The sequence below is a fragment of the Lontra canadensis genome, unplaced genomic scaffold, assembly GCF_010015895.1.
Source record: "Lontra canadensis isolate GAN:19392208 unplaced genomic scaffold, GSC_riverotter_1.0 scaffold57, whole genome shotgun sequence".
NCBI lineage: Eukaryota > Metazoa > Chordata > Mammalia > Carnivora > Mustelidae > Lontra > Lontra canadensis.
The window spans coordinates 3,676,205-3,691,343 of record NW_022631051.1 but is presented as its reverse complement, the minus strand read 5'-3'; the positions used below and the strand labels follow the sequence as shown (position 1 = coordinate 3,691,343).

The window sequence follows — 15,139 nt, the reverse complement described above, 5'->3', positions numbered from 1 at the left end:
ATATTTTTTAAAGCTGCAATAATTTTCTTCTACATGGCTTACCCATCACTTGCATAGGAATTCCCAAGCCTGACACCTTAGTTGTTTTCTGTTATGGGTAATAACTTAAGCTTTCAATAAAAAAGGGGGATTAATATCATATGTATGCCTATGGAGTAATGGAGTGAAAGTATTCCAGTTTAAAGGTTCATATTGCAAGTTTGTGGTTAGCTTTATTTTGATTTTCCCATTAAAAAAGGAACATTTATTGTCTGTATATGTATAGAAATCTATACATACACTTCATATGTGAACATGAATATCTAATGTGTATGTATAGGACTTTTACAGTTGACCTTTGGAAACATGGGGCTTAGAGATACTGATCACCTATGCAGTTGAAAATTTGTGTAGAATTTTTGACCCTCAAAACCCAACTACCAACCTGCTATTGACTGGAAGCCTTATTGATAACATAATTAATTAGCACATATTTTTATGTTATATGTATTATATCCTGTATTCTTACAACCAAATAAGCTAAGAGAAAAAGAAAGTGTTATTAAGAAAATCTTAAGGAAGAGAAAATGCATTTACAGCATGTACCGTATCACCAAAAAATCCGTGTATAAGTAGACCTGTGCAGGTCAAACCCATGTTACTCAACAGTCAACTCTAGGTAGTATATAGATTATATATAGTATGTATATATAATGTATCTATATTGTATATAATATATATATAATATATGCATGTAATATATAGTATTTCATATTATAGGACTTAGAAGAATATAGAATTTAGTAAGATAGTGTTATAGAATTATATATAGTACGTATAGAATCTATAGCCTATCACATCTATGAATGTGAATATATAATCTCTATATTGTGTGTTCATATACTATGAACATATATAGGAATCTCTATTTATACAAATATATGCATAAGTATAAAGTATAGGTTTTAGACTACACAGCATTTTTTTCCTCATCCATATGATTTAATCTGCTCTTCCCACCAATCCTGGAATACAGATGGCCCCCTTTTAAGAGGTAAGCACACTGCAGGACAGGTCAGTTGAGTGGCTTGCCCAGGGTCACGTGGCTCTGTGTGCTAAAGCTGGGATTGGAAACCAGGACTTCTGGTTTCTTCCGCACAATGCTACGCCGTCTCACCTCTCTGTTCCGGGTCTTGAATTGCTGTTTTCCTCTGCATTATGGGGAGACTGGCCAGATCTCTTATAATTTTCTCCTGATTTGGGATAGTTCACGTTCTTCCTAATCTCTCCCCCGTCCTGTTTGCTCAGGTTGTTGCTCCTTTCCCTGTGGTGACTGGTAGATGTGGGTGCTATCTACAGTGTGCTTTTTGGCCAAGGATCAGGAAAATGAATCCGTGTTTTGTATTAAAATGTTGAAACCTGGGCAAAAAGTTTCACTGGGGGTGGTCAGATTTGTGAGTAAAACTTGGTATCGTTCCTTTAGAAGATAAAATGTATTTCGTAAAAAAAGAAATGTTTCCTATGGCCCTGAAAATAAAGCTGCTTTTTGAAGCAGTGCTTTATTTTCTGTGTTGGTTTAATTAGGAAGTAGCATTTTGTTGTGGGAACATAATCACAGAAGGGCCTTTGTTTTATACAAACCTTGAGACAATAGCTGCTTGTTTGCTGGGTTTTCTAAAACCTCATTAATTTGGATGTCTGTTGTTTTTTCCCTAAAATTTCTAAAATATGGTCCAGAACTAGATTGAGGTTTTTTAATCGTGTCATCCAAATAGAAAGTGTTTGCTAAGCACATTGAGCATAGGGTAGTAAGAAAAGAACAGGCAGATTTCACAGTCTTAAGACAGAAAATCTTGAAAGATTCTTAGAACAAGAATTGCATGTAAATTGGAGCTTCTCATTACAAGTGAGTGTTGGCTGTTCATTAGAAGAGGTCAGGCAGAGACCCTTCTTGGAAGCTGTGATAGGATTTACTATTACCATTTCCTTGTATGTATTCAAAGTGATTCATTCCGTTTCAACTTTCGGTTACTTTATACTGGTCTCAGCCAATTTCAGATATTAAGTTTTTCTTGAATTTGGCAAAAAGAACAGATTGGAAGAAATCTTAAGCTCTTCGTTGTGATTTGGAAGTCAGCCACAGTAAATTCTTGTCCTTCAGACTTTCTTATCTTTTTCGTCCTGTTCTCTGCAAAGCTCCTATTCTCATAGATATATCTTTCTTTTGTTTTCACACTTTTATCTCATTCTTTTGTTTCATACACAACTTCTCCAGTTATCTATGGCACAGCTATTGTGTAAGAAATAACAGCCAACTTCTATGACTTAAAACAACAGCATTCATTTTATATCTACCCTGGTTTCAATGGGCCAAAATTTCAGGAAGGGCTTGATTGAGTGGGCGTAGGCCTAAGGTTTCAGTCCATGGTCAGGCCATGGTGGGGATGGAGGTGGGACAGCTATGAAAGGGAGTGTGGGCAGCTAGGGAGGGTGCTGGGTAGCTGGACTGGGGGTGCTGAGGCAGCTGGGGAGGGGGGTTTGGGCAGGTGGAGAGGGGGTACTGAGATAGCTGGGAAGAGGGTGCCGGGACAGCCGGGGGCTGGCCAGTATCTCCTTTCATGTGGTCTCAACACTTCTCTGGGAGGTCCCTCCACGTGGGCTGGTGTGGGCTTCCTCATAGAGTGGCAGCCTGGAGGCAGAGTGCCTATATGGCAGTTCAGAGCTCCAGCAAAGGGGTTCCAGAAAAAGTGGCAGAAGTTGTGTCCCCACATAGATCTGGACGCCAGAGTCATACAGCTTCACTTCTCTGTGCTCTATGGGCCACCAGGTCACTGAGGTCAGCAGTAGAGGAAGTAGAGGAAATGGGAAGCAATGGTGGCCTCTCAATGGGGGAGGGGTGAACAATTGGACACCTGCTGTAAAACCACCACTTCCTCATCCTTCTGAACATGGCTGCCTCTGAGGGGCTTCTCCTGTCAGCCTCCCACAGCTTATCCTTAGGGGCCTCACCTTTATCTTTAGGAATCCTAAAGAGCTAGGGGATCCAATGGGAATACAAATATTATACCTTAAGCTGTCCAGTGTTCATGACCAGTGAGCTGAATAAATTCAAATAACTGAGGCCAGGCTTCAAGAACTATGTGGAGTTTCAGTTTCTTGACAAGATTTACTTCTAAGCTTTCAATGATAAAGCTTACTATCAATAGTTTACCAGTCAAGCATAAATATTTTTCCAGTTAGCCCAGTTTCATTTTCCATCCCCTCCTCCCCTTTATCTGTCTTGAATGGCAGAGTGCTGGCCTTATGATGACCGTATACGTCTTAGTCAACAGGGCCCCTTAGATGGGACCTTGGGAAGGATTCTGGGAAATCAGCAAAGATAGTCTCAAGACCCTATCAAAATATACTTTGCTTGTCCCCAACTGTTTTGGCTTCAAAATAAAGTTGGTTTGTATATATATGGAAAGAAAGGGAGGTCTGTTCTGAAATCATTATTTCTTCCTGTTACACTGAAGCTAAAAAAAGATAAGTTTTAATTCCTGAAGAAATATTTCTTTGAAAAATACAGTTGCAGTTGGAATCCATTGTAAACTTTTTTTTTTTTTTTGGCCTTTTGCTTAACATTCTGCTCAAATTGCAATGTTATTATCTCTATAAAGTTGTAACAAATAAAAGAGCAAAGTAGCTCATGAATACCTCGGCCATACCTCAGAAGAGCTCTTGTGTTTTTAAGGTTTTCAATTGACCTTTTCTCTATGCAGAAATGTCTTTTATTTTGATATAGAAGCAGAAATTTTTAAATACAGGGAAAACATAAGAAAAAAGTTTTCATTAAAAAAAAAAAAGTTTTTTTAAATAGGCTCCATGCCCAGCTTGGAGCCCAATGTGAGACTTGAATGCACAACCATGAGATCAAAACCTGAGCTGAGAAGCAGTCAGACGTTCAACCAACTGAGCCACCCAGGCATCCCATAAGAGAAAAAAGTTTTTAAAAAACCACTTGTGGGGTGCCTGGGTGGCTCAGTTGGTTAAGTGACAGCCTTCGGCTCAGGTCATGATCCTGGGGTCTCAGGATCGAGTCCTGTATCAGGCTCCCTGCTCAGCAGGGAGTCTGCTTCTCCCTCTGACCCCCCGCTTCTTTCTCTCTCTCATTTGCTCCCTCTCAGATAAATAAATAAAACCTTTAAAAACAAAACAAAAACAAAAATAAAAAACCACTTGTGTTTCTAATTACCAGGATTTACCTTTTGATCTAGTCTATCATATCTGAGAACACTGTATAGTTAATAATTCATGATCTCTGCTTATTGGGTGCCAGGGTCTCAAGATTCCTTGATGAACAAGACAACGATGACATCCAGGGAAAGCCCTTAGCCCAGAGAAGTGTACAACAAACAGGAGCTTCCGTATACATGTTGGTTACTATCTCTGCTGCTACACCTATTATGTGAGGCCGAGCTGGGCCCTCGAGCCTTCTGGTCTGGTGGCAGAAACAGGCAAGTAAGCAGACCCCTTTGGTCCGGTGGTGTAGGTTGTGCAGGGGTTAAAGATGCTTGGATAACACAGAGGAAGGGGCAGCTTAGGGACTCAGGGAGACAACCCAAATGAACGGAGTAAAGGAAGGGAGCAGGCAATGAGGAAATGTACATAGAGCAGCTAGGGGAAAACATGTTTATAGAGCTAAAATTGTACATCCAGTCCTGTAATAAATGTCTTTAATTTTTTCTGTTGATTGAGATACAGTTTACGCACCGTGAAATTCACCCATCTTAAGGGTATAGTTGGATGGGTTTTGATACAGAATCTCCCCCTGTGCCTCTTCGGGTCGGCGCTCCTCCAGCCCCTCCACCTCCCGCCACCGGAGGAGCCAGGGTTCTGAATGTTTCTCACTGTAGCTTTACCTGTTACATAATATATTAATGGGAGTAGATGGTGTGTCGTTTTGTGTTTGGCTTCTTTTAGCCTCGTAGCTGCGAGATTCATCCACTGTTGCTTGTGTGAATGGTTTCTTCTTTAATTTCTGAGTGTTTTATTTCACAAATGTAACAACATTTGTTTGTGTGTCCTCTCATTATGTTGTTTGGGTTATTCCAGTTCTTTTTCTCAATGCCTGTTAATTTATTGAGATGTAATGATAGATAGCATTGGGTAAGTTTGAGATGCACAACTCATTGGTTTGAGACATTCATGTATTGCAATATGGTTACTATAGGGACATTAGCTAACATTTCTATCATGTCATGTAATTACATCTTTTTTGTGTTGAGAACAATTAAGATCTAGTCTGTTAGCAACTTTGAAGATTATTATACAGTATTGTGGACTAGAATCACTGTATTATGCATTAGATCCAAACTCACTTATCTACTAGTTGCCATCGTTTTTGACAGTTATAAATAAAGCTGCCATGACCGTTCTTATGAAAATTTTTTTGGGGACATATATCTCTAGGGTTGGAATTGCATAGCCAAAGGATATGTCAGTATTTAACTTTATAAGACATTGACAAACCACTGTCCAGCAAGCGTCTCTAGGCAAAAATCTCTTCTCCCCAGAATCACTGTCTTATGCCACCTGCTGTCCAATATTTTAGAACCACTCTTTAATATCTTTATCCAGTTTTCCAATTGTTTACTCCAGGAGGGCCAGGCCATACCAATTTCTTCTTCATGCCAGCATCTACATTCCTGTAACAACTTTTGATGACAGAATAATAGGTCACCATCTGGGTACGTGATAATTTATTCAACCTGTTCCCATCGTTGGACATGTCAGGTGTTTCCAATTTTATAAAATCAGGCTGCAACACATATTTACATATTTTTGTGACCACAGTGCTGATTATATCTTCATGTCGATCGCAAAAAATGGGATTATTGGGTCAAAGAGTTTAAACATCCTTTCATTGCAACCTGGAGTGCCTTATTTTTTCAAAAATACTATTCCGTTTACAGATTCACTAACAGTGAATCAAAGTTTGTGTTTCACAACCCCTCAGGAGCACAGAAATTAACATTTCCTTTCAGTTTTTGTTCTCTACCAATTGAATACCTGAGCCTCTCTTGTTTATTTATTCATTTGTTTGTGCACTGTAACATATATTTATTGACTTACGTCACTATATCGGACATATATTTGGGAGTACTGGGTTGAATTCAGATGCTTAAGTAATGCTTATTTGTTCTTGTCTATTATCTTCACATGGATAAATTGTGTCATGATTATTAATCTCTATGGGAGCAATCAAATTGCTTGTAACATGGTGGTGGCATTTTTTAGACACATTTGGATCTCAATGCAAGAGGCAGGATAGAATTTTCCTATTGTAACAAAAGAGAAAAAAAAGAATTAACTCTAAATATCATTGTTTGAGAGGTGCCAAGAATAGCTATGGCGCTTGAGGAAAATCACTAAAAATCCAATAGTGGTAGCTCACATCAATTTACAAAATTTTGTAAAGTCTTCTCCGGCAAATATTATTTCACACTAGACTTACAATGCGAGATAAGTGAAGAACATACTGATTCATATTCCCGTTATTCATTGTGAAAAATGCAGTGGAAGGTAGAGAAAATATTCTCTGGATTTGTCATTTGAAGCCTGAGTTGTAGAAACCATCAAATTGAGTTTTATCATTCTCTAGATGGTAAGAAATTAAAAACTCATGAACTGGGGGGAGCGATTCTGGAAGTCTTACTCTAGAAGCATTAATCTCGGTGGGATGACAAAGCCGTCACAGTGACAAAGGTAGAAACTCTAATGACTGGGATGACAGTGTAGATGCCCGCACATTTCCTCAGACCTGGGAGCCCTTTAAAATATTTTTGCAGTGACTTGGAAGGCACTGACCTGCTCCGGCCTGCCCTTTATGTGCCATAAGGTACGGAAATGGAAGCTGGGAAAGCTGTGAGATCAAATTAAAACCTGCAAATTATTAGCTGGGGAGGCACAGCTGTCCAAACCCAGACATCCTGAGAAGTTTGGTGAAGACTTAAAACCACTCATGAGCCAGTGGGGGTGGTGTAGGCTTTCTTCGAGTAACTGATAACTACGATAATAATGTGTAAATCAGCTTTCTTTGTCACTGAAAAACCAATAGACTTTATTTATTTATTTTTTTGAGAAATTTTAGATTGACAGAAAAATGGAGTGGGGAGTATCAGGGTTCCCAAAACCCCCTCTAGAAAAGCTTTTGGCCAAACTTAGGCAGTCATCATATTTTTAAAAGCAAATGAGCAAGTGGCTGAGCTAGTGCAGATTTTGTAGTTCCTGCAAACTTGCCCCCTGGTATTTAGAAGGTGACTGAGAATTGTCAGACTTAAAATTTAACATTTTTCTCTCTTCTCTAATATCTTCTGGCATATTATCAGAGCCTAGTTCCTTTGATCTTCATAGGACACAAACACAAGAAAGCTAGTGAGATGACCATGGCCTCCGTTGAGATGGCCAACACTGAACGTTATTTCTTGCTTTCCACCAGAATGACCCAGGGGGGCCAGACAGGAAGCTGCTGCCCAGGTGTCAGCTCATGAGCCCCAGAGGGAAAGCATTCTGTCTGAACTGTGGATCTCCAGACAAGACATTGCTGGCATCTCCTTTTCCTTTTCAAACCCTAATGGTTTGGGGCTCAGGTTTTATACGTAGTGAACTACCATCATGTCTTACCGGAGCTCATGAGAACATGACAGAAATAGGGTCATGTAGGAAAGGGAAGACTCTAGATGTGCCCTTACACTGTGTGTTTGACCTCCACATGGCTTCACTGGTTTCTCCAGAGTTCCCTCACTGGAGATACCGGACTCCCACTCACGTTCAATTTGGAAATCTCCATCTTCCATGAAAAGTTGAATCTTCATATCATCTAATGTTCTTTCCCTATTTTCACATCTTTTTATTTCTTGAGGAACCATTTTTAGGGGTACAGTTCACTGGTGTTAAGTACCTTCACGTTGTTGGACAACCATCACCACTATTTGCCTCTAGAACTTTCCCATCATCCCCAAATAAAACTTTGTACACTAACTCCCTGTTCCTCCCACCCTTCCCCAACCCCAATGAACCATACTTCTAATTTCAGTCTCTATGAATTTGACTACATTAGGTAACCCATGTGGGTGGTATTTATAGTTATTTTTCCTTTGTATCTGGCTTATTTCACTTAGCATCATGTCTGCAAGGTTCATCCATGCTGTAGAATGTATTAGAATTTCATTCTTTTTTAAGACTGAATAATATTCCATTATAGGGATATCCCAAAGTTTGTTTACCCATATATCCATTGATGGATATTTGGGTTAATTCCATTTCTTGGATATTGTGATTTGTGCTCCTGTAGACACTGGTGTACTAGTATCTGTCTGAGTCCCTGCTTTCAATTTTTGTGGGCATATATTCAGAATTGGAATTACTGGCTCAAAAGGGAATTCTATGATTAATTTTTTGAGGACCCCCCCATACTGTCTTGCATAATGGCTGCACCCTTTTACATTCCTGTCACATCTTTTTAAGTAAACAAAAGCCTTCCTGCATAAGACACTTATTTAGTCTTTTAAAAAAAAGCTTTAAATGCGATGATTTAAATGTGATAACCATCAGTTCAGTGCCTGAGAAGTGACAGATGCTCAGTGAAGTTTGATGTTTCTAAAGGATAATGAGAATCTTTAAATAGGACATAGACCAACTTTCCACATAAAGAACAAAGTCTTGCAAAAACAAACAAACAAAAAATGCTTTCTAATCTCTCTAGTGCTAAAACTATAAACGATTCAGCTAGATTTCATGAACAAAGAAACACACAATTATTGTTTCTAGGAGTTGTAAATGTGTAACGAACAGGTTAATGTTTAATGGAGTTAGTCAAGTGCAGATTTGCACAGCTTTTCTGGATGGTATTGCCTGTTGGATTTGCGAGGCTTAATGATTAGGGGCCCCTTTTACTTTCATCGAGTGAGCTAAGGGAGGAGGAGAAGGGATATGGAGCTATAGGTACAAAAAGCATCGCTAGAGCAACTCGGGTATCATGGGCCAACAGGAGATCTAACAGATGAACCAGAAAGAAGCTGAGTTGAGAAGTTGAGAGCTGGAGAGCTCTGCCTGGCCTCTTTGTGTTTTCTTTCTCACTCACATTTGACCTTTTAGAAAACTCTTGAAGACCCACTTGACCTTTTCTCTGCTTAGGTCTTGGTCTTCGCTACGTCAACATCAGCATCTTTCCTGATTTCCCGGCACCCACATCCAGGTGCGTGATCTTTTCATCCCTGCTGACCCTGCGGCTTCCTGGTTTAAGGTCCTCTCATGGTCTATAAGTCTGAACACAGTGCAAGGACCCACGCCCTGCCCAGGCTCCCTCCCGCTGTCTATACTCAGGCCAGCCTGGCTTCCTGCCATTTCTACACTTCTCTGTGCTCTGGCCCTACGGGGTCTTCACTCCCTGTCCTTCTGTCCCTTCTCTCCCTTTACTCGTCCCCCCCACATCACTGCTGTATTGGTTGCATCTGTCACAGTCCCTCTTACAAAGCAGATGCTCAATCCATGTATATTGAATGAACCGTAAGTGGAAAATTGTTAAGGCTCATTCCTTGCTCCCTCCCTCAGGTCCTGCTGGAGCACATCTCTGAGAATAACATCTCTGCTTCTCTCCCCATCCCTCCTGCTCCCCAGGAGAGGAGCAGTCATTTTTCTACCTGGCTGAAGAACTGGCCATCTGGGGTCACATCTCTGTTCTTCTTTTACTGAGCAGATTATTCTCAGGACACGGGTTCCCAGCCCACAGGCCAAGGTCATGGAGCAGGTGTGCACACGTTTGTTCAGCCCATGACACAGAGGCTCTATGTCAGGCAGACCACTCATTTGAAGCCACGATGTCCATTTTTCCTTTTTTTTTCTGGAATATTGCTAACTTCTTTCTTCAGTCTCCATGACACATACCTGAGCCTACTTCCACGGTCAATAGTGGAAGAAAGGAAAGCTATTTTATTGTCACCCCTGTTCCAACCTGACAAAGGGAAGACTGCATATTGGGGAAAATCCTTATATAATTTCAAAGGCTAAGATATTCATAGGTGAAAACCTGGCGGAGGTTATGCATCAGAGGATAGGAAAGGTGCCTTTTGTATTTCTCAGATCTGAGAATGACCTCTGAATATATCTCACAAGTGTGTTTATCTCATTCTAGCGGGGGGCTGGGCTGTCACATGACACTTACAGGATGGGAAAAAAGGTAGACATGCTCACAAATGGCATTTGGTGACATCCCTGCTTGTGCCTTTGAGGTGGTTCCAACTAAGCTTCCACAAAACTTAGCAAAATCATTCCAGAACGCTCAGGGACATTGAGTGTTGGGGACAATTATGCAGAGACATAACATGGGAACAGGGAATGAAAACCAACCCCTTCCTCTTCAGTTTTGACTTCTTAAAAGTGGTTCAACCCTTTTCCATTGCAACACTGCTAGTGATCCTTAAATGGAAACTGTGACATGTGGCTCATGGGACAGCTTATTGGTCTGCCCTTTTTAAAATAGCTTTTCTAGGTGACAAGAAACAGAACTGCTTCTGGCAGTTGTTTTTAATATCCCTTTCCTGTCTTCAGATTGCTGGTTCTAGGTGCCTCTTCACTGTTCAGATAGGCTCCTGCGGCTGTGCCCTCTATTGGCTGGTGACCACCTTTAGTACTTTTGTTTTTCCTCAATGTCTCCTTGAAGTGTCTGAGCTTGCTTCCAAAGTGGCCGTTCCCAATTTTCTGAGACACGAATCTTAAAAAATTTAAGGAAAGAAACTGAGTTGATCTAAATTTGTCACTACTGATAACCAGTTCTTTCTCTCCCCAATAAAAAGAAAAGGCAAAAAGGGAAGAAAGTTTGGGGCAGGGGAGATTGGATTTTGACATGTTTATTTTGCATTTCTAATGACAACACCAAATTTAAAGAAAAACAAATCTAGTTTTATTCCAAAATTCTCTTCTCATTCACAAATCTGTTTCCTTCTGTCTGTTAATTTTGTATGCTTGTCCTGAAACAAGAGATAACAGTAAATAGTCAACTAAAATATGGTAGAAATGACGTTTTAAGGTAATTGTCTGTAAGAGGCATACCTAAAATGTACATTACATGTATCCCTTGTGCCAAGGAGATTTCCTTGCCCCAAACTTTGCTTGTTACTTCACAAGATTATCAACTGACTAGATGTTTGAGTGATGGATACTCTAAACTCAGAAGCGATTCGTGTCTGTGGTAGTAGATGGCCTTCTAGTAAATAATAACTTCTCTATTCTTGAGTAATAAATATTCAAATGATTATTTTGAATTTTATCTTCTAATGTCATAGGAAATAAAGCTTCAAAGCATAAATTCACTACTTTTATGGGGATAATTGAGAAATACTACTTTCAAATACACTTAACTCTTTTTTTCTTTTTAAAGATTTTATTTATTTATTTGACAGAAAGAGCAGGAGAGCACAGGCAGAGGGAGCAGGAGAGGGAGAAGCAGTTTCCCCACTGAGCAGGGAGCCCAGTGTGGGGCTAGATCCCAGGATTCTTGAGATTGTGACCTGAGTCGGAGGCAGACGCTTAACTGACTGAGCCACCCAGGCGCTCCACACTTAAGTCTTTTTAAATGTCATTTGACATATAACCTAAAACTTTCTGTCTGGGAAAATCTCATTTCCAGCACATAAGAGGGAAAACATCCCTCTAGTCTATCACAGAGGCCGTAAGTGCTTGTAAAAATTTCCAGAGGGGTGTTCCCGCATGGTATCTGGGTCCCCCACAGATTATGGGCCGAGGTCCAGCAGAGAAAGGCCAAGCTTTCGGTGGAGATGAGAGACTTGACTTCACCACCTACATTGGAAGTTAACCCTCACCTTTGGAGAATTAGACTACCTGGCTTGTCAGATGCCTGTGCCTGAGGTGGATTTAATATATAAGTAAGTGAAGACAGCAGGCCTCATGGAAATTCCTGTCTGGATTCCTCTGTAGGAAGTGGTGTTTGATGTAAGTCTACTGTGTTTAGGTGACGCTGTTTATGTGCATTGCGGTGATCATTAACAAAGGCCACTGGTGGAAAACAGTGATGAAGGTGGATTTTGAAACCGCTGCGTCAGCGTCAGGTTTGGCAAGACCACAGTGACTGTGAGTCTGGTGAAAATCTGCATCCTCAGCTTGTGTGTGGCCAACCTTAGATGGAGAGGAAAGGCTGTTGAGTCAACCATGCACACGTGTGTGCATGCACACATACACATACACACACACACACACAAGCAACAGAAGTATCACAGATTTCATTTGCGTTAATGTTTAAGATTCTATCTACTAACATAGAATCCCTAACTTTTTCTCTGTTGTGAGCCAGGACCTACTGATCAATGCACGTTTGGTGAATCAGAGCTTATATCAATTTGCTAGGCCTACCGTAGCAAGTAACGAAGACTGGGTGGCTCACCCAACAAAAATTTATATACTCGGAGTTCTGGAGGGTACAAGTCCAAGGTCAACATGTTGGCAGGGTTGATTTCTTCTGGAACTTAGCTTCTTAGCTTGTAGATGGCTTCCCCACATGGTCACCCTTAGATCTGTGTGCATCTGTGTCCTACTAATCTTCTTCTGAAGTCCCTGGTCGTGTTAGACTAGGGCTCACCTGCATGGCTTCATTTAACTTGAATGACCTCTTGACCCTGTCTGCAGATAGAGTCACATTCTGAGATAGTAGGGGTTAGGACTTCGACATAAGAATTTTAGGGAGACACAATTCAGTCAAAAACATGGCTTCACTGAGGACGAACTATGTTTGGATGCTTCATGCATTCCTCTTCCTCTTTCATTGATTCACAGCTTGTAGTGCCTTTCTGGGTTTGTTTTTTGGTCTCCAGTTTGGGGACCTTGAGGACTATGGAGAGATTGTGAGAACAATGCCCAGCTTCACAGCCCAAGGCCTTGATCAAGATAAGAGTTAAACATTTCCTTCCTTGAAGAATTGTCCTGTTTCCCCCTCATGGTTGTCCTTCAATTTAGCGTGATTTTCTTGTAGATGGCTAAGCTCTCAGTATGAAAGCTGACAAGAGTTTGAGGAAAATCCAAGAACATGGTATTGCAATAATGGAAAAACTGGGTTAGCACCCACCCGTTGCCCCAGCCTGGAACATTGCCCTTCCTTTCCCTTGCCTTCTGTACCAGCAAAGCATGGTTATTGAGTAAGGACTGCTGGGCTCAAAGCCCTACAGTATACATTTTTAAAAATATATTTTATTTATTTATTTGACAGAGAGCAAGAGAGCGCAAGCAGGGGGAGTGGCAGAGTGAGAGAGAGAAGCAGACTCCCCGTTGAGCAGGGAGCCAGATGTGGGGCTTGATGCCAGGACCCTAGAATCATGACCTGAGCCAAAGGCAGATCCTTAACTGACTGAGCCACCCGGGAGTCTCTGTGGCTTTCACAGTACCTGTGAGATCCTGGGATTACATAACCTTTCCATGCCTTAGTTTTCTCACCTGTAAAGTGGCAGAAATAACAATATATACTTCATAAGAAGAACCTAGTGATAGAATTAGAAAAGCCAATAATCCTAACGAGGCATTAATAATTCTAATTAATCATTAATTAACTTATTAATTTTATTAATAAGTATTATTAACAATTCATTGACTATTATTAATTAATTTATTGTTGGCCACAGTACGAGCTCCATTAGCATTAGCTGTCATTCATTTCCATCCCCCCAACGCCCCCCCCCAGCTCATCCCAGGCTCTCCCAATAGAAACTCCAGAGTTAGTTGGAACAGCTGCCACTGCATTTGTTTAGATGAACCCAGTGTGCAAGTGAACATAGGTGTCTTTTATTTGGGTATTACAAAAAGGAAGTTCAGCAGCCTTAGGTATGTGTGGACTTTTGGGGGCCAGTGCTCTTATTGGGACCTATGACTCGGTAGTTTGTCTCTCAATTTCGCTATACCTCAGTTTCCAAATATGTAATGGGCACAACAGTCATTTGGAACTCAAGGAGTTGTTTGGGATTAAATGAGATGATACACATAAAGTTTTAACATGCATGAAGTCATCCTGTTAGTTCTTTCCATTTTAAGTGTGAAACTGGAAAGCAGAAGGGAAATACATTTCATTTCAGCTGTCTTTGTGAATTTCCTTTCCTTCTATCCCTCTCTAATGGGCTGCCCCATCATGCTGTCTCACTGGGCACCTCCATTTTTTAAAAAAAGATTTATTTACTTATTTATTTGAGAGAGAGAGAGAGAGAGTGCTCACAAGTAGGGAGAAGGGTAGAGGGAGAGGGAGAGAATCTCAAGTAGATTCCCTGCTGAGCTTGGAGTCCCATGTGGGGCTCAGTCCTACCACCCCGAGATCATGACCAGAGCTGAAATCAAGAGTCAGATACATAACGAACTCAGCCAGCCAGGCACTCCTGGGTATCTCCATTTTTTAGAGTCTTGTGAAATGGTAAATATTTTCAGATAAACAGGAAGTTGGAGCTGAGAACTTTGGATTCTGGAGATGATACATGATTTTTTATTTAAATGTCTGTAGGAGAGCTACATGAAATGGAATCCACATGTTTTCTGCAGCTCCAGAGAATGGAATTTATGAGGCACCTTGAGAATCAATTCAGGGAAAGATCCCCTAACAGAGGAAATTTCCATAAAACAAAAGAACTATCTTAAGAACAAGTGAATTTCCTGTCACTGGAATGTTCCAAGAGGGGCTGGTTGGTGGACAGATGATTTCTTCTTAGTGCTGAATTTGGGGCTCCGCAGCAACAAGATTCCCTTCCAAATGCAAGATTTACCTGGCTAGTGCTCATCTATATCCCATTTCCCCCTGTATGCAAAATCTGCACTTTCTAACTTTTTATTTCTTTCTAAATGACCAGTTTTTAATCTTTCAGAACAGTTTTTAATGTTTACAGAGAAACGAGTGTAAAGTACGGAATCCCATCCACCCCTCACTCTTCTGCATCTATTCCCCTTCTTATTCACATCTTGCATTAGTGTAAAATATTTGTTTCAACTGATGAGCTGATGTGGATACATTATTACTAATTAAGTCCTTCATTTACTGTGTTTCACTCTTTGTGTTGCACATTCTATGGGTTTTAACAAATGTTCAATGACAGGTGTCCACAATTACATATCCTACAGGGTAGCTTCATGGCCCCAA

General features: G+C 40.6%; 1 protein-coding gene across 1 annotated transcript in view; it reads left to right on the top strand.

The window, feature by feature from the left end:
- The window catches only part of LAMA1 (laminin subunit alpha 1), a 155,672-nt gene that overhangs the window by 36,815 nt on the left and 103,718 nt on the right, over positions 1-15,139 (top strand). The window lies entirely within an intron of this gene.